Source organism: Poromitra crassiceps, assembly GCF_964638095.1.
Source record: "Poromitra crassiceps genome assembly, chromosome: 22".
Classification (NCBI taxonomy): domain Eukaryota; kingdom Metazoa; phylum Chordata; class Actinopteri; order Beryciformes; family Melamphaidae; genus Poromitra; species Poromitra crassiceps.
This window is the reverse complement of record NC_139647.1, coordinates 25,156,911-25,176,002: the sequence shown is the minus strand read 5'-3', so window position 1 is coordinate 25,176,002 and position 19,092 is coordinate 25,156,911. Positions and strand designations below refer to the sequence as shown.

General features: G+C 46.0%; 1 pseudogene across 1 annotated transcript in view; it reads right to left on the bottom strand.

Annotated features, from left to right (window-relative positions):
* Window positions 1–15,014, bottom strand: part of LOC310796447 — a 41,332-nt pseudogene extending 26,318 nt beyond the window's left edge. Inside the window, exons 1-5 of the transcript in view lie at window positions 14,361–15,014; window positions 13,929–14,082; window positions 4,838–4,954; window positions 3,606–3,899; window positions 1–12 (exon numbers count right to left, since the gene is read on the bottom strand). The exon at window positions 1–12 is cut by the window's left edge and continues 149 nt beyond it. The product of the transcript in view is annotated as an uncharacterized misc_RNA (transcript). The remainder of the gene's footprint in view (window positions 13–3,605; window positions 3,900–4,837; window positions 4,955–13,928; window positions 14,083–14,360) is intronic.
* Between the last annotated feature and the right edge of the window lie 4,078 nt (window positions 15,015–19,092).

Sequence of the window (19,092 nt, the reverse complement as noted above, 5' to 3'; positions counted from 1 at the left end):
GCCGATCCGCACCTGAACTCGCCGCACACAACAGCAAACACACCGCGGCCAATTAAGAGTCGGTAAACGACGTCTCCGGGGCGAACGTAGGAAATGCCAAGAGTGAAATGCTTTCAACGTTGTTGCAATTACCTCTTTCAAGCGAGACTGTTTAAAGGGACAGCTCACCCTAGTAGTGCTATTTATCCATCTATACCGTTTTGGGATAGTTGCCTCTGAGTTTTGGAGATATCGGCCGCAGAGATGTCTGTCTTCTCTTGAATGCAATGGAACTGGATGGCACTCGGCTTGTGGTGCTCAAAGTGCCAAAGAAATACATTTGATAAACTCAACAGCAATGTCTCTTTCCAGAAATTCTGACCCCGTTACTCAAGATAATCCACAGACCTTGTTATGAGCAGCTTCATGGAGGAGCTATTTGGCCGATATCCAGTGTTTGGAATAACGCCGTTATCGTTACTGAACGCTAAATGCGGTGCGTTACTATGAAATGATTGAGTAAACTACCCGTAGCCTACACTAGTGTTGTCAAGTGAGGAGACCTGGTGGGTTAACATAACGAGATAAACGATTATGATTGGCTAAGGCAGAGTCATGTGTTTCATGGTAGCCAATCGGAGCCAGTGTTACACACGAGCCAGGAGTCAGGACACGGGCGACACACACACACCAAACAGATTCGAGGAAGCAGCAGAAATGGCGAGTCCGGAGTAGAGAGCTGTGCGGGCCTGAAATCTCGGCCCGAGCCCTCCCCGGCCCGTGACATGCAGACCTGTGCCCGGTCCAGCCCGGAGGAGTTATAAAATTTATTGGCCCGAGCCCGTTGCGAGGCCCGAATATAGGCCCGATATAATGACACATCTCTCTCCGTCTCTGTTCGGCGTGCTGCGTCCGCGCGGCCGTCCTGCGCAGCCTCTCTTTGTCTGTCTCTATTTCACTCTCTCTCTCTCTGTCTGTGTTCGGGAGCTGTCCGCTCGCTGTACATGGACGGACACGGCACAAACGGCTTGTTTATAGCTGTCTACAGCTACTAACGTCATGTGAGGGTCTGTGTGTGACTGTGTGGCTGGGGGAGTGTCTGTGCACTCCTCCTCTTTGTCTGACTGTTGCCCGCTGTGTAAAATCAAGCAAGTACGGGAGGTACGGTGGTGCAGTGGTTAGCACTATCGCCTCACAGCTCGAAGGTCGTGGGTTCGATTCCCACCTGGGGACGAGGTGAGCGCTGAAGGAATGCGTGCCCGTCCACACACCGCATGTCCTCGAGTGCCCACCGCCCGGGTGGGGTCGGCAAAATGGCCTTTCTGTGTGGAGTTTGCATGTTCTCCCCGTGCCTTCCGGGGGTTTCCTTCATATAGGAACCCCCTTCACAAAAACATGCAACATCCTGGTTGCTAATGTGGTTCCTCCTCTGACCGCTAAGGGCGCCTGTTCAGAGGGAGGGGAACTGGTTGGAATAGCGTGAACCTCCCACGTGCTATGTCCTACCGGTGAAGCTTCCTCTATCAGGTGAAAAGAAGCGGCCTTGTGACTGCCCATGTATCGGAGGAAGCATGGAGCCAGTCTCGGCTCTCCCAAGATCGGCAGAGGATGGAGTAGCAACCAGGATTGAAACCAAAATGAGCACTACTGGGGGATAAAAAAATCGGGGGAAGAAAGAAAAAAAAAAAAAAAAAATCAAACGAGTACGCTAATACAACATTATTTAATTGAATTATTGAAACGGCCCGACCCCGGCCGGCCCGGACCTATTAATTAAAAATAAATAAAAAACAAGCCCGGCCTCGGCCCGTTTTGGTCGGCCCGAGGGGCCCGTGAGGGTCCCCTCGGGTTTGCAGCAATCCGATGAAAATTTGGCATTTTCAAGGTGGAGATGACGCAAATAGTTACTTTCCCTGGTAACTACCGGTAGTTACTTTTATTATAGAGTAATTCAGTTACTAACTCAGTTACTTTTTGGAACAAGTAGTGAGTAACTATAACTACCGTAATTACTTTTTTAAAGTAACGTTCCCAACACTGCCGATATCTCCAAAACTCGGGCAGCTATCCCAAAACGATATAGATGGATAAATAGCACTACAGGTGAGAGGAAAAATATGTATTTTGGATTTTAGGGTGAGCTGTTCCTTTAAGCACATTATGGCAGAGAGTGTTTGTTTCATAGAGGGCACCCTACTGTTACGCGAGTACAGAATGATCTAGGGTGGGGGAAAAATCGATTCACCTAAGTATCGCGATTTTTAATGTCACGATTTTTTGAATCGATCTTTTATTCCAGAATCGATAATCACAAAAAAATAAAAAATAAATAAAATTGTGTGCTTGCAGTCAGGCCACTCACTGAACAGCAGGCCAGACGCCGCCTACTGGTTTACTAGTGGTTTTATTACTTTATTAGTTAGTCTGAAGTAATAATTATACTTCAGGGTTAAGGTGGGTGCATCTCATTGTAAAATTGGACTTCAAACGGCCCAAATCTCGCTTCAAACGGCCCAAATTGGGCTTCAAACGGCCCAAATTTCACGCGCGTCGGCCCATATCGGCCTGGCCTGCTTGGTATCTAATGCCCGGCCTGAATTATGATCCCAGTCCGCCCGTTTTTAACTATATCGCCCAGCCCTACTCATGATATAATATACAGTCTCTAGTGTATGATTCAACTTTTCCCATGTTCTAATCTAGTGTAAAAAAGCAAACAAACTGAAAAAATAAAATAAAAAAATAAACAGAAATCGCAATAAATCGTAATATCGAATCGCAAATAATCGTAGAATCGCAATACTTAAGAATCGCAATATAAATCGAATCGGCACCCAAGAATCGTGATAGTATCGAATCGGGAGATAAGTGAATCGCCACAGCCCTAGAATGATCGTATTTGATTCTTTGTATATCGAAGTTAAATTTATATCTATATCAAAATGACAACATGCAGAATATATCAATGGAAAGTGCAACGATATTGAACATTTTATATTGTGGTATCCACTCTTTGGAACACAGTGCAGACAAGGACATCTAGACCATCTGGCTGACAATTTGGCATGTTCTGTTGACCAACTTCTTTTTGCCTTTCCCAACAATACAATCAGAACTCGCTATAACAATATAGGAAAGGATTGAGAGAAGCTGCCCAGCTGCCCATTTATGACCTTCAGAGAACAGAACAGTTCAAGTGCCACTCAAAAGAAACGAGGACAAAACACAGCAATCTCCTCTTGCAAAATTGCAATCAGCAGACTAGCCTCCGTCTCGCTTGGCCAGACTGCCTCCACACTTCATGTAGCCAGACGTCTCCACACTTGGGTTACAGCTGCACCAGCAGCACTGGAGAGTGCTTTATAGTTCAACGCAAATATTTTATGCTTTAAATCTAAAATGGTTCACGGATTACATTCTAATCTAACAAACTCATATCAGTCATCAATTTAAAAGTCAAGCACGTTACCATGGAAACAATTAAGCTTAGCCGAGAATCACAAATCAGAATGAGGGAGTCCCCCGGTATATTTCTATCTTGTAAGGGCTCCTCGGCTGAAAAACATTTGAGAACCTCTGCCTTAGGGAGAAGCAACAGACAAACGGTCACGAACAAGGGGTCTTACATTTGGGAGAGGAGGCGGGGCTGTGAGGGGCGGGCCCTCCCCCTCCCTGCAGCGTGCGCGTGCCGTGGCAGCTGAGCATCACCAGACGCCAGATGATGGCGGTCTTGCCGGAGCCGGCGTTGCCCACGATGACGGCGCCGCGTCCCTCGCAGCTGCTCGTTTTCGTCAGCACCTCGTCCAGCCGTACGAACAGCCAATCACGGCCCACAAAGGGCGTGTCCGCGGTGATGCCAGGGACCTCAAACAACAGAGGCTTCAGCATGATGTCGCCCTGCCTGAACGGCACCAGTCTCACTGGAGAGAGAGTGAGAGAAGAAGAGTGTTAGGCCATGTTCACAATCACATTACAGGCAAATCTGATTTGCTGATAAAGTCATTAATCATCATTATCTTGATTGGTTTCCCAGATCTGATTTGGGAGTGTGTCCGCACTGCCACAAATCTGATTCTCAAGTCGGATCTGTGTGTCCAGACCTAAACAGCCTATCTGCATGGGTTGCTATGGTAACGACGTGGGCATCAGTAAATACGTACGTTGGCGACGTGGTTTTCCCGCGCAGAAGCATTTGATGACAAGTTGCGAGTGACGTTCAAATCAGATTTGGTGGATCTGCGCGTCCGCACTGAAGACACATCAGTCGAAAGCAGATTGGAAACTACCTCCATATGTGGTTTGGGACAAGTGACACAAATCAGACTTGGAGCGTCCAGACTCATAAAACCAATCTGGATAAAGTCATTAATAGGTCACTAGAGTTCACAAATCAGATTTGGCCTCCTAGTCTGAACATGGCCTAAGTGGCAGTAGATCTAATGTGTTACCTTGAGGATGATGTAGCAGTCAGCCTCATCACACCTGCCCTGGATAGCTTCCTCCACCTGCATGGGAACACACTTCTCTATTTGCCACACTGTCACTCACACCTTGGAACCTGTAGGGAGAAGTGGGAAAGAAATGGTCTTTATCTGGGACAGAAATGTCCAGTCTCTCCAGTGAGACTGGACATTTCTCTCGTAACGGGACAGACGGGCCTGTCCCGTTACGAGAGAAATGTCCAGTCTCACTGGAGAGAGAGTGAGAGAAGAAGAGTGTTAAGGGTCAGGTCAGTGAAAGTAAAGGTGGTCAGCTTGAACATTTGACCCAACAGGTTCCATACGAGTCTACGGATATTTCTGCAACATGCTATTATAGTTGCTCCTTGATTTCACCCCATGGTGGCGCCACATGGTACCTTTGGAGTCATCGTTTGTGCGACCAGCTGTGTTGTGTTTGCGAACGGAGCTCCTGTGCCCAGGAGCCTTTTGGGCGTCCAAATAACTCAGATCCTCCAATCTGGCGGAGCTGGTGGCTGGACAGAGGGAGGGAGTAAGAGATGGAAGGAGAGAGAGAGAGAGAGAGAGAGAGAGAGAGAGAGAGAGAGAGAGAGAGAGAGAGAGAGAGAGAGAGACAGAGAGAGAGAGAGAGAGAGAGAGATTTGAAGAATCAGAGAATGTGCAAGGAGAGGGACATACATGCATATCACATACGTGGCTGACTCATTGCTCAAGTACGGTACATGACTGTATCCATGGCAATGTGGAACATCAAGATGTAACCTTGTGGAATGCTACAGGGAGAGAGAGAGAGAGAGAGAGAGAGAGAGAGAGAGAGAGAGAGAGAGCTCTCACACCTCTAGACGTCCTTATAGGACCCCTATAGTATATTCCTGGTATTATTATACATCATTAGACGTTATTATGCAGGATGTACAAGAACGGCTATTTTGATCATAATTGATATCCACCCATCTACAGTACAGAGAGCATTCATCATGTACTAAATTTAGCTTCATTTATAAGTCTAAGCCTTCTCAGATGGAGGTTCCTGGGGTAAAATGTCACCGTCGGGCCAACTGCTTCTGATCTATCTTTGGAGCACGAGAAAAGGCTGATAACCTCTGTTGTGGTCTGTCTTAGACCTCCCCTAGCTCTCTTTCTCTCTCTTAATGATGGGAAATCCAATCCAAGCAGCGGGTTATGAAGCCAACACTGGCAGAGGACCAGCTAACTAAATCACACGCATCACATCCGGACATGTCTGTGGGTCCTCTAGGGTTGTAATGATAAGACATTTTCAGAAAGATTTGGTTTGCAATGAGCTATTCCACCACGCTGTGTTGCTGATTCCAGTGCTGGATTAGTGAATAGCATTAGAATTGAAAACAATATAGATAGCATTACTGTCAGGAAGGGGCGGGGGGGGGGTAACAGAATAGAGAAACTTATTGATTTCATGAGTTTATTTTAGATGACATAGACCCCTCCATCGCCCACACTTTCATTAAATCCGTTAACACAAAAACACACACAACACTGGCCTAATATCCTGTGTGAAATCTGGCATGACTGCTTCCTCTAATCCCCCCAGAGTGGGCTCAAAACAGGAGCGAGTCACATGGCGCGCAGATGGAGCGCCCGTCAAACAGGCCGCGGACGAGGAGGCGTGACCCCTGTGCACGTACATGATGACATCACATAAGAGAGGCAAAGTGAACGTCACTTCCTGCTTCAGCACTGTACTGGAGATTTTCTTCCGCAATTTATTTTCCCATAGACATTTCGTAAAATGCTTATAAAAATCTTTTACTTTGTCAAACCAAACGGTTCAGTTGTATTTAGAATCGGGAGAGACCATAGAAGATTTCGCTCGGACCAAAACTAAAAAAAAAAACAGAAAAAACATTTTCTTTAATTGTTGATCGCATTGAAATGTTATGCGATCTCTTCCTGTTTCTAAATATATCTGAACCATTGAACAAGTAAAACTATTTTTTATAAGCATTTTACAAAATGTCTATGGGAAAATAAATGGCGGATGAAAATCTCTGGTACAGTGCTGAAGCAGGAAGTGACGTTCCACTTTGGCTCTCTATTACCACTATCATAATATACCCTAGTTCCTCATTGCGCGGCTCGCGAGACACTGGCGGCTCTCGAAGCTTTAGTTGGCGGCTCTAAGAAATTGCATTTTTTTTTTTTTTCCTCTTGCACTCCCCAAAATTTCAATAAACCTTTATGGCATATTATTACAATAGAAGGTGCCAAATCATTCAAAACAATAAGCATTTTGCTTTTAGGAGTATTGTGCCAGCGTGCAGCGCTGTTCCAAAACGTGTCAACGTGTGTCATTGCCTGGGAAACGCACATCCCATAATACAACTGTTCGCATCGCATCCCATAATAGTGTGATGATACTTGGGATGCCATTGCGAACATAGATGTGAACAGGTTAGCTAAAACTTCAGCGTCGCCAACGACGGCCCCCACCGTTGAGGTCGGGGTACGTTTCGAAATCCCTCCAGGCCTGAAAGATTTTCTAGGGGAAACTGGTATATATGTGTGTGTGTGTGTGTGTGTGTGTGTGTGTGTGTGTGTGTGTGTGTGTGTGTGTGTGTGTGTGTGTGTGTGTGTGTGTGGAAAACAATAAAACACAAAAAAAATGGTAGGCAGATGTGCTTGGTTGGGGTGGCTTTTGGTGTTTTGCTGTAAAAGTGGCTCTCCTATTGACTTTGTCCTGCTGCCAGTGCGGCTCTCATCGAAGAAATAGTGAGGATCACTGTAATATAGTGTTTGTGATGAATTGAGTCGGGGGGATCTGGGGGAACTACAATACATCTCTGAGCAAAACCAGCCGGCCTCCTCATTACGCAGCCTCCTCTGAGTTCAAGACTAATCACCAACACTTCATTCACACGTCTGACACACACACACACACACACACACACAGAGTGTTGCTGTGTGCACAAGTATACGACTAGTCTACTATAAAGTAGAATACTGGACTACTTATACTAGAAGACTGAACTATGCGTCCTTCTCCTCCATTCCGACAGCATAACATCGCCCAACATGTGAGTGAATATGTGATACTAGGGACGAGAAGACAGTATGCAAATGTTACCACCCCTTCCCTCCCCCCTACGGCAGATCACATCATCATCTGATACATCTAGTATCCTATCCTAGAAGAGCCTGGTGGACAGATTCCACAGGTGGTGCCAGGAAGAACCATCTACAGCTCAACGTCAGGAGGGCGAAGGAGCCGTCAGCAGATGGGGGAGCATATCACATTCACTAGTCTCCATGTTCCACCAATCTGCATTGTTCTTTGTGCTGGTGTGCTGGCAAGGCAGCACCAAGATAAACAAACTGGTGAGGCTGGCTTTGTCTTAGGGCCGAGCCTGGACAACACGACTAAACCCAAACCCATAGCAGAACACACCTCCTCTATGATGGGCTGCTGCAGCGACAGCACGTCTTCACCCTCTGACTCATCCAGCCAAGGTGCAACATGGAGTGCTTTAGGTGCACTTCTTTGATCAGCTATCAGACGGTACAATGTGCCTCCTCCTGTCCAAGCTGCCCTACTCTCTGAGCCCACTAGGAGGGTGCTGAAGCAGGGTGCCTGCATCTATCTATCTATCTATTCTAGCGTGTGTGTGTGTGTTTTAACTTAAAAACAGGGATGCAAATCTCGGCAGGTACAAACTGCCGAGATGTGCACCCCCCTCCATGAAGCCAGGAGAGTTCCCCAGGTCTCGAGGTCATCTGTACCCGGATTTTAAGCACCAAAGTCGGCTTCAATGAGCCAGAAGAGAGCCCCAAGCATGGAAGTCACCTCCACGCGGATCTAATGCATCAAAGTCGGTCTCCGTGAGCCAGGACAGACCCCCTGGCTTGGAGGTCATGTCTACCGACAATTATATCATTTTTAAACCGTTAAGTTTCCGTATAAATCATTACAATATGCTCCCGGAAGGTGGGGATGCAATTCTCGGCGGGGGTGCAAAACTCTGCATGACACCGGGGAACATAGGTACGCTCCCCCACCTCTCCGCACACACCGTGGAGCGGTTTGAACAAACGTCTGTAATAGAATTACCTACCTCGTTTCTGCGTTAACTCCAAACACTCTTGTCACTCTTGTTTTTGGAAATGGTAGAAAAAATCTCTAGTTGTTCCGTTGCTCCAACTGACTGCCTCCTCTCCTCTGCTCTCGGCAGCTTTTGGTAGAGCGTAAAAGTGCGGTCACTCTCCGACTAACCTCGCGTCACCAGGCTCTTCTCGGCGAGAAAGAGCCTGGCTCCCGCCCACAATTGATTTTTAGTAGTCACCCTACTGGTTCCCGCCTAGAGCCCGCCCTAGACCGGATGGCAGCGTTTCTAGCTCGTCAACTTTCACGTTAACTTGACAATTTGACCCAAGTATCAGAATCCTCTTTCACCGTTTTGACCGGTGTGTCAGGCGGTGGTGGCGGAGATGCCATATTGCATAAACGTTTTGTTTTATGTAACGCTAGATTTGTTTTGATCAGACTCTAGTTTAGGTAACATCACCGCGTCAAGCTAACGGCAGTAAAGACGTTGTTAGGCGCATTGCTATCCGGTGTTAATTCTGGGTCCGGGGTTTACGCCCCCATGACAAAAAGCGGGGTGGAAGGTGCCCAGACTACTCTCCGACTCACAGGCCAGTGTGTGCAGGCTGCCAGGCTAGGGGCGGGGCTGTGTGTGTGTGTGTGTGTGTGTGTGTGTGTGTGTGTGTGTGTGTGTGTGTGTGTGTGTGTGTGTGTGTGTGTGTGTGTGTGTGTGTGTGTGTGTGTGTGTGTGTGTGTGTGTGTGTGTGTGTGTGTGTGTGTGTGTGTGTGTGTGTGTGTGTGTGTGTGTGTGTGTGTGTGTGTGTGTGTGTGTGTGCTTGCGCGTGCGTGCGTGCGTCTCCTGTCGGGACTATCAAATAAAGCAAGCCCGAAAAAGTGGTGGGAGGGTCATCTCACAAGTGTCAAGGCCCCCCTTGAACTTTGGCCCACGTGACTGTGTCAAGGCCCCCCTTGAACTCGGCGCACACTGTGACTGTGTGGGCGTGTGTTAGTTAATTTAGTAAAGAATTTTTCAATTTTAATCAAGCAATGACTGATGTTGTACATGTTGGATATTGCTGTGAAATACAAATAGTTGGATTAAACTGTTCAAGGAATCTGATTCCCTTGATTTGTTAGGCTACTTCATGTCACAAATCACCTTAACCTATCTGAGGTACACAGTGTAATATCTGAAGCTGTGGTGAGGTTAAAGGCTATTTTAATATGTGATGTGCTCTATCAAAATCAGTTACATTGACCCTGAAACATTGTTGGAAGAAGAGAATGTAGGCTTTCTGGTGATATATATATATTTTTTTATCTTTGTAGTCCAAAGATTGAATGAGATACACCCCTTGTCTTGACTGTTTCCAAACTATGCTTTTGAGAAAAACGGCCTGGAAGTATGACAAAGTAAGCTAGTTCTGCTTGTCACTACAATTTGAGCTTCAAAACGCTTTATTTACTCAAATCTGGTGAAAGGCCTAAAAAGCCAAAATCAATATTTTCTCATAAAATCATGTTTCTACTGGGTTTCTACACAAATGGCCCAGTGCTACATGTGACTGGTTTTGTCAGAGCAGGTCACATATCAGCAGGTTGACTACCATCCATCCACACATGTTGAGGTGTCTGGGAGGGTGAGGACCATGCTTTTCTGAGGCAGCTTAGTTGCTAGTTAGTATTTATTTCTGTGTCATGCCATTTCTGGCTTATCCCGCATGGGGTTACAATATACCATTTTTCACAGGAATATAAATAATCAGGTTATATGTGAACAAGATATACATAGACACACACACACCATAACTTATTTTAACATAAATATATCACTTACAGCAGCTTAAACCCAAAACTAATTGGGTCTTTGTAAGGTCAGTGAAACCCAAGGGTCTCTTTCATAATGTATCATCATCAGTATTATACTGTAAATGGGAGTTAGGGCTCTGTCTGTTTCTCTGTTCCACTGTGATTGTCCACTGTGACATCATCAGTGATGTCATAAATCCCACTGTGACATCATCAGTGATTTCATATAAATCCCAGTGATGTCATAAATCGCACTGTGACATCATCAGTGATGTCATGAATCTGACATCATCAGTGATGCTGGTCTCATTGGCCACACAGCAGCTGAGTTGCGGGCAAGGCCGCGCAGCGAATGTGAGCTGCAGGGCCAGCTTGGCGAGCTGCAGGACGGGCGAGGCCGCCTAGCGGGCGAGCCTAGGAATCGATCGCATGAGATCCCTAGTAATATGAATGGGAGCTGGGGCTCTGTCTGTTTCTCTGTCACACTGTGATTGTCCCACTGTAATGTCATAAATCCCACTGTGACATCATCCGTGATGTCATAAATCCCACTGTGACATCATCCGTGATGTCATAAATCCCACTGTGACATCATCAGTGATGTCATAAATCCCACTGTGACATCATCAGTGATGTCATAAATCCCACTGATGACATCATCGGTGATGTCATAAATCTGACATCAGTGATGCTGGGCTCATTGGCCACACAGCAGCCGAGTTGTGGGCAAGGCCATGCAGCGGCTTAGCTGTCAGGATGGGCGCGAGGCCGCAGAGCGGGCGAGCCTAGGAATCGAGCGCGCGAGATCCCTAGTATATACGTATACCGGTATACTAGGGATCTCGCGCTCGCAATTCGATCCTGCAGCTCGCTGAGCTACCCCTGCACCTCGCCAAGCTGGCCCTGAAGCTCGCATTCGCAGCTCGGCCACTGCGCTGCCTTCCCCACAACTCTGCTGCTGTGTGGCCAATGAGACCAGCAGCACTGATGATGTCAGATTTATGACATCACTGATGATGTCATCAGTGGGATTTATGACATCACGGATGATGTCACAGTGGGATTTACGACATCCCTGTCGATGTCACAGTGGGATTTATGACATCACGGATGATGTCACAGTGGGATTTATGACATCACAGTTGATGTCACAGTGGGATTTATGACATCACAGTACAGAGCCCCAGCTCCCATCTATATACTGATGATGATGATGATGATGATGATGATGATAGTATGGGAGCTGGGGCTCTGTTTCTCTGTCCCACTGTGATGCCATGAATCCCACTGTGACATCATCCGTGATGTCATAAATCCCACTGTGACATCATCAGTGATGTCATAAATCCCACTGTGACATCATCAGTGATGTCATCAATCCCAGTGATGTGTGACATCATCAGTGATGTCATAAATCCCACTGTGACATAATCACTGATCAGTGATGTGACAAAAAAGTGGGAGTCTGCCTTCAGACCCCCGTCTTCAGCCATGGACAGCTGAATGTTGCCAGCTCCAGGACAGGTGATCCAGCATCCCTGAAGCATGCCATCAAGGAGCAGCCAGGCGTATGTGAGCTGCAGGGCCAGCTGGGAGAGCTGTAGGGCCAGCTGAGAGCTGCAGGGCCAACTGGGAGAGCTGCAGGGCCAACTGGGAGAGCTGCAGGGCCAACTGGGAGAGCTGCAGGGCCAACTGAGAGAGCTGCAGGGCCAACTGGGAGAGCTGCAGGGCCAACTGAGAGAGCTGCAGGGCCAACTGGGAGAGCTGCAGGGCCAACTGGGAGAGGCCGCGCAGCGGGCGCACCTATAGGAATCGAGTGTGCAAGATCCCTAGTATATATATATATATATATATATATATATATGTATGTATGTATGTATGTATGTATGTATGTATGTATGTATGTATGTATATTTGGCCCAGCCTGGCTCTCTCCCAGCCTGGCTCTCTCGTGAGGGAGAAATCCAGGCTCCGATTCATGTATGCTGAAGGACACGAGGAACCAAAATGCACTTCACCTCGGTTTGATCACACTGAGCTTCTCTCTTGTTTATCTTCTTGTGTATGTCTGTATTTTGTATCCTGTGATTTAGGACTGAGATACAATGTGTTTACCTGCAACGGTGATGAACTGTAGAAACTGAATTGCCCCTTGGGGATAAATAAAGTTTTCTCAATCTCAATCTCAATCTCAAACGCTACGGATTAGCCTCCTGAAAAGCTGTGTAAAGATCGGCGCAGCCTGGGGTCCTTCAGGCTAGAGCGAGGTGCTCGCCGCAGGCGAATGACGTGCAGCGCACAGGCCTTCTTGAGGCATCCTCTTTGTCTATGGTGCGGCATAGTAGGATTGCCTTTTCCCCGGGAGGGTCTGGTGAGACGAAGGAGGAGCGCAGCCTGGATTCATCCACAGGGCCTTAGACCTCCATGCACCAAAGGTCTTTCAATGCTGCGGTGTAGCACTAGCTCTATTGCAGTGGATTGGGGCATGATCAACCCTTCCGCGGGCAACGTTGCAGACAGAGTAGGAAGGCTGATCCATGAGCGGCTGCTTCTGGGACGCGGGTCGGGGTCTTAATCGGCCTCGGCTGGGTCTACTGGGCGAGGGTGTATGATGTACGACAGACCCGAAACACCTTACGACCCCAGGTAACATCACTGATGACGCGTCCCAGCGCATGCTGTAGTACAGGGGTGGGCAATTATTTTTCATGGGGGGCCACATGAGAAACACAGATTGTTGCCGGGGGCCGAACAAATATTGTCATGCCGTAACCCATGGATGGGTAACTTTGATGATAGAGAGGGCCACAAAAAATGTCCTCGCTACCAGGTTTTGCTGAGGGCCAAACGGCACCAGCGTGAAAGATTTGGTGCATTTAAAGCCACGTTTAGAGGAATAACTCATTTTAAATTAACAGTTGTGATGTCATTATTCAGTCTTAACCACCAATATTTCATCCTTTTCTCACTCACTCCTATGTCACCACCTGCTCTCAGGGCTTGAAATTAACTTTTTTGACCACCTGCCAATATGGCTGCTAGATTTTAAAGTTACCAGCCAATTAGAATTTCCACTAGCCAAAATGTTTTTCTTGAAATAAATCAGAATATGAGTGGGTTAATTTAAGCATAAGTATCAGTAATTGGCCCGGGATGATCAAAGCCTGTGTTGAGGGTCACACGAACAAAAATGCAGTCTTGAAGCTAAATAAATCCAAAACCAACGAGTTAATTATTTAAATTTCTAATTCAATGTAGCCTTTTAGTCATAAAGATTATTGAAAGATATTCCATATTCCAGACTGAAATGCTATAACAGAAGTGGAGTATTGGCCAGAATGACATGAACATTTGGACACTTATTCAGCGGGTATCTTGCATGTTGCGTTCAGGTGCACTGTGTAAAAAAAAAAAAAAAAGTTGCAATTCCATCGCGGGCCACACAGGTGGTGCCCGCGGGCCGCATCCGGCCGTAGTTTGCCCATGTATGCTGTAGTATGTATTTTGAACTGTGTATATATATATATACACACACATATATATATATATATATATATATATATATATATATACAGTATATATATATATATATATGTTCACCAGAGTTGGGGGTGGGGGACCACGCCTGCGGAAATCCACCTTCCCGGTCTTCCCGGCGTTGAGCTGGAGGTGGTTCCGCAGGCACCAGTCCACAAAGTCCTGTATCAGTCCTCTGTACTCTGCGTCGTCGTCTCCAGTGATGAGACCGACGATCGCAGAGTCGTCAGAAAACTTCTGCAGGTGACAGGAGGGGGTGATGTGTGTGAAGTCTGCAGTGTGTGTGCAGTGAAAAAGAACGGGGCCAGGACCGTTCCCTGCGGGGCCCCTGTACTGCAGACCACCGTGTCGGACACACAGTCCCGTGCCCTCACATATTGTGGTCGGTTTGTAAGATAGTCCAGGGTCCATGCTGACAGGAGAGGATCCACACCCATGATTTCCAGCTTGTTCCTCAGAAGCGCAGGCTGTATGGTGTTAAATGTGCTGGAAAAATCAAAAAACATAATCCTAACACTGTTGCCAGGCTTTTCCAGGTGAGAGAGGGCCCTGTGCTGAAGGAAGATGACAGCGTCGTCCACCCCGATCCAAGGCTGGTAGGCGAACTGTAACGGGTCCATTGATGGGCTCACCAGAGGGCGGAGATAACTCAGGACCAGCCTCTCCAGTGTCTTCATCAGATGGGATGTTAGGGCCACAGGCCTGTAGCTGTTTAGGTCCTTGGGATGCGGGGTCTTGGGAACAGGAACCACGCATGATTTTTTCCACAGCTGTGGCACCTTCCCTAGCTTCAGGCTCAGATCGTAAGTGTACGTGATGATCCCACACAGTTGGTCTGCGCAGGACTTCAGGAGCCTGGAGCTGATCTCATCTGGACCCGCCGCCTTCTTTACCTTGATCCTCTTCAGCTGTTTGCTGACCTGGAGTGTTGTGAGGGACAGGCTGGAGCAGGGGGGCTGAGTGCTGGGGGGAGGGGACAGGAGGGGGAGGGCCGGTGGTGACTGAGCCAGGGGGGGAGCAGACGTCTGATCAAATCTGAAGAAAGAGTTCAGCTCTTTCACCCACTTTTGGTCCCCAGCAGCCTGAGAGCTGTGTTCCTTATGGCCAGAGATGGTCTTCAGACCTCTCCAGACACCACTGATGTTACACCTCCGCAGATCATCCTCCATCTTCCTCCTGTATTTGTACGGGAGTGGTGTTTCCGTGTGTAGCTAGGAGCTGATATGTGTGGGTGTGTTCCTGCGGGGAAGGGTGTGTATGTGACCATCATGTCTGAGGCATAGGCAGTCAAGCTAGGGAAGAGGGCTGACTGGACGTGTCTGTAGAGCTAGCAGCGAAGCTACCGCTAGGAGCTGATGTGAAGCCACAGAATAAAAGCCTGTACCAACTTCAAGTCTCCGGTTCCTTGGACGAATACCTGATTCGTTACAATATATATATATGTATATATATATATATATATATATATATATATACTGTATATACTGTATATATATATATATATAATATATATATTATATATCTATTTATATATATACTGTATATATATATATATATATATATATATATATATATATATATATATACACACACATACATACGGTACATACAGTACATACATACACATAGGGCATTCAAACAAGAGGTGTGATTCAGTCTCAGTATCTTCCATGTCTGCACAGTCACTCTCCTCTCCTCCTGACAACATGTCTGCACAGTCACTCTCCTCTCCTCCTGACAACATGTCTGCACAGTCACACTCCTCTCCTCCTGACAACATGTCTGCACAGTCACTCTCCTCTCCTCCTGACAACATGTCTGCACAGTCACTCTCCTCTCCTCCTGGTATTGATAAATAATATCCATTAAAATGCCATGATAAGAAATGGAGAGCAATGTCCAATTTCGAATAGTAAAGTGAACTGTTCCTTTAATGAACTCTGTCAACACAAACTGGAACATGAGACAGCAGCAGACTGCTCCTAAATGATCCAGTAACTCCCCAGTATGGAAACAGTCACAGCTACTGAGCTGCTAACATTTAGCCTCCATCTAAAAAGACTGTTGTCATCAGATAAGACTTCAGTATACCTAAGCCAAATTCATGGATGCTCCATCAATTCTAGACATTGCCTTATGCAATTCAAAATAGTACATAGATTGCACTTTTCCAAAGAAAAGCTCAATAAATGGTCCCCCCAGTTTCTCCCGTATGAGTCAAACTCGCCAGGGTTAGGGTATGATCAAAGACGAGACACTTCACTGCAGGCTTCGCCAATAAGAAATGGTACTCTTCCGGTCTCCTAAATGGGCGTGGTCACAAGCTTGCGATGGCTGCCTGTAAATAGTAGAAACTTCATTGGCTGACCAGTCTCACCTTTACAGGAAGTGACTGGAAGTTGGAGTGTCTTGCTTTCGCCTTGTTTTGATATCCCATCGTCTTTGATATTATTACCCAGCAGCCTCCAGCTGGAGCTGCTCAAACAGTACCAAGTCATTGGAAAAGTTCACAGGTAAACCATGCAGGGTTAAGAAATCCACAGGACAGGAGTATGTATCCACCATGTTATTCATTCATTTATTTACAATATATACAGTTACAGACATATTAAGCCAACACCTCCACATACAAAAAGATTAGAAATACATAAGAAAACATGAAGACAAGACAAAAAGTTGTCTTTTAAAATATGCAGAATAAAAAACAACAAATACACTATCAATCATATTACAAGTTGTCTTTTAAAATATCCAGAATAAAATAAAATAAAAACACTATCAATAATATTCACATCACAAGTTGTCTTTTCAAATACCCACTTGTATAATAACTTGTGCAGTGTAGTGGCAGGGAAAGCATTTCAACCAATTGCCAAACAATGGGGTGTAATAGGCTAAAATCCATACAAAACCCAATATAAAAGTAGCATAAAAAAGAAAAAAGCACCTCACCATTTCAAGGTATTTAAATTAAGTGCGTAAACGGTGGAACATGACAAAAAAATAAAAACATATATAAGAAAATGTGTGCAGTGAAATCTGCTCACTGCACAGGCTGATGTTGTTTTACTCCCTACGTTTTGACACAAATATCTGTAGTCTACTTTCAACACGTTACATAAAAATACAGGCTTGTTACTTTAGGTTTAAAGCACAACAGACAAAAACAATGTAATGTTTGTCTCTCTCATCTCGTGCTTTCCCTCTATTCATGCACGGTTCTAGCTCGTTTGACCGCCTCTCTCTCTCTAGTGTAGGGTGTCACATCACATCAACATACAAAATACATATTTTATACATCTTATAACATGTTTGCCAGGGATCTTTTAAGTTTAATAGCCTTTGAATTATATAAAATGGCGTGAGGTTCAGTTAGCTTTGCACACAAAGAACCTGTATAAATACTTTTTACTTTTATACTTTTGAGTACTGTACATTTCAGAGCCTGTACTTATTTACATTTGCTCGAGTAAATACAGTAAGTTGAATCAGTACTTCCACTTTACCAGAGCCTTTTTTTGACACCAGTAACTGTACATCTACTCTCTGTAAATAAATTATTCTACTCTCTGTAAAGAATGAGTGTACTTTGCCCATCTGTGTTTATAGGGAGCTCTCTACTCTCTGACATCAACATATTGTAAGTCTGGGCACTGCCATCAAGCCTGAGGATAAGACAACAAATCAAGAAGGGAGTAGATACTGAAGGAGGGAACAAGAACACACCTCTCCACCCTGACTCTATTGCTATACACATTTTCAATGGGGGTACTCATTACAAAGGACTTTTGAAAAAAAGTTGACCAAATGTCCAGATACATCTATGGACACACACAAGAGGCTGGACGAGGCTCTTATGTACCTTGCCTCCTGTTGATGGCTTCTTGGTTGTGCTGGAGGCTGATGGGGGCCTGTAATGTCTGTCTGCAGTATGTGATGTGATGGCCAGAAGTATGTTGTGGTCCTTGGATTAGTGAGCTGTCTGACCCTGGCCAGTCTCACATCCCCCAGGCACGTCTCCAGACGACACTTCCCTGTCAGGAGGAAAAGAGCAGAACAGAGAATGACGTCAGACTAGTTTATTTGCCATCAGGGTTTTTCCATGACTTTAACCCCTTTTCAAATGATCACAGCCACATTTGAATGAGACTGAATGAATAAGTAACCATCAACTACAGCGACTTTAAGGTGCTTTCTCACTGGGGACCCGGGAGTGGAACCAAGCACACGTGTCCCCAAATTGACGCCCAGATGCAGTTTGTTTCATGATTGTGAACATTGTGTTCCGTGCCCGGGTCAGCGTACCGTGACAGGTTCCACTTGAAAAGGCGGTCTGGAGAACGCTTTGGCGCGCCCGGGGACGGAACACTTGCGTAGTTGATGACACAAGTGTACTCTGCAAGTGTTCTGTTCTGTTCTGTTCCCGAGTGCAGAAGAAATGTTGTAATGTGAAAGCTGACCAGCAGGGGAGAGGGCGGGGGGGCAATCATACTCGGGGCACGGAACGGAACAAAAGCAATCGTTCCCAGTGAGAAAGCATCCTAAGGTTTGTTTTTCACTTTAGAAATGAAGGATTATAATATTGTATCTCTGTCAACAAAAACAGCCGGCAACCAACAATATTTTCCCTCTATAGGGAGTTCTAGCCTGTTTGGAAGCTACGTAGCTCTACAGCTTTTTGTAACATTTGATCGTATTCAACCTCCAATAACACTTGCCTTTACCACACCACAGGCGGCGAGTCCCAGAATTGAGAGCTGGTGCGGCGGGAATACTTTGGTTTGCTCTTATAAAATGTTAAAGGAGCCCAGTCTATACTGTAAGCTACTGAGTTGTTTAACCACCGGATAGCTTGGCTGCCGCGCTTGCTCTGTTGATGTTCAATACGATACCATATTGTTGTGTTGCGTAGGGAAACGATCGAGGCAGTCCTTCAGTTAAAAACGTGGATTTATTGCTCCAGTGTACAAACGTGAATACAGTCCATTTTGTTGTTCAAACATAGAAAAGGCAGAACAAACCAAACAAATGTCACGCCACAGCGAAGCGGTCAAAAACCATTTGCCCTTCCAGGTCAAACACCTAGTGAACCACAGCGAAGCCAGTACCTATATAGATCACCTGAGCCTAGGTAATATGGCACAGCGACACCCCAAGGACATATAAAGCATTACACAAGATAATCACAAGAAATAATAGCAGACCAAATTTGGCTCCTACACTGGGGATCACACCAGTGCTTAGACT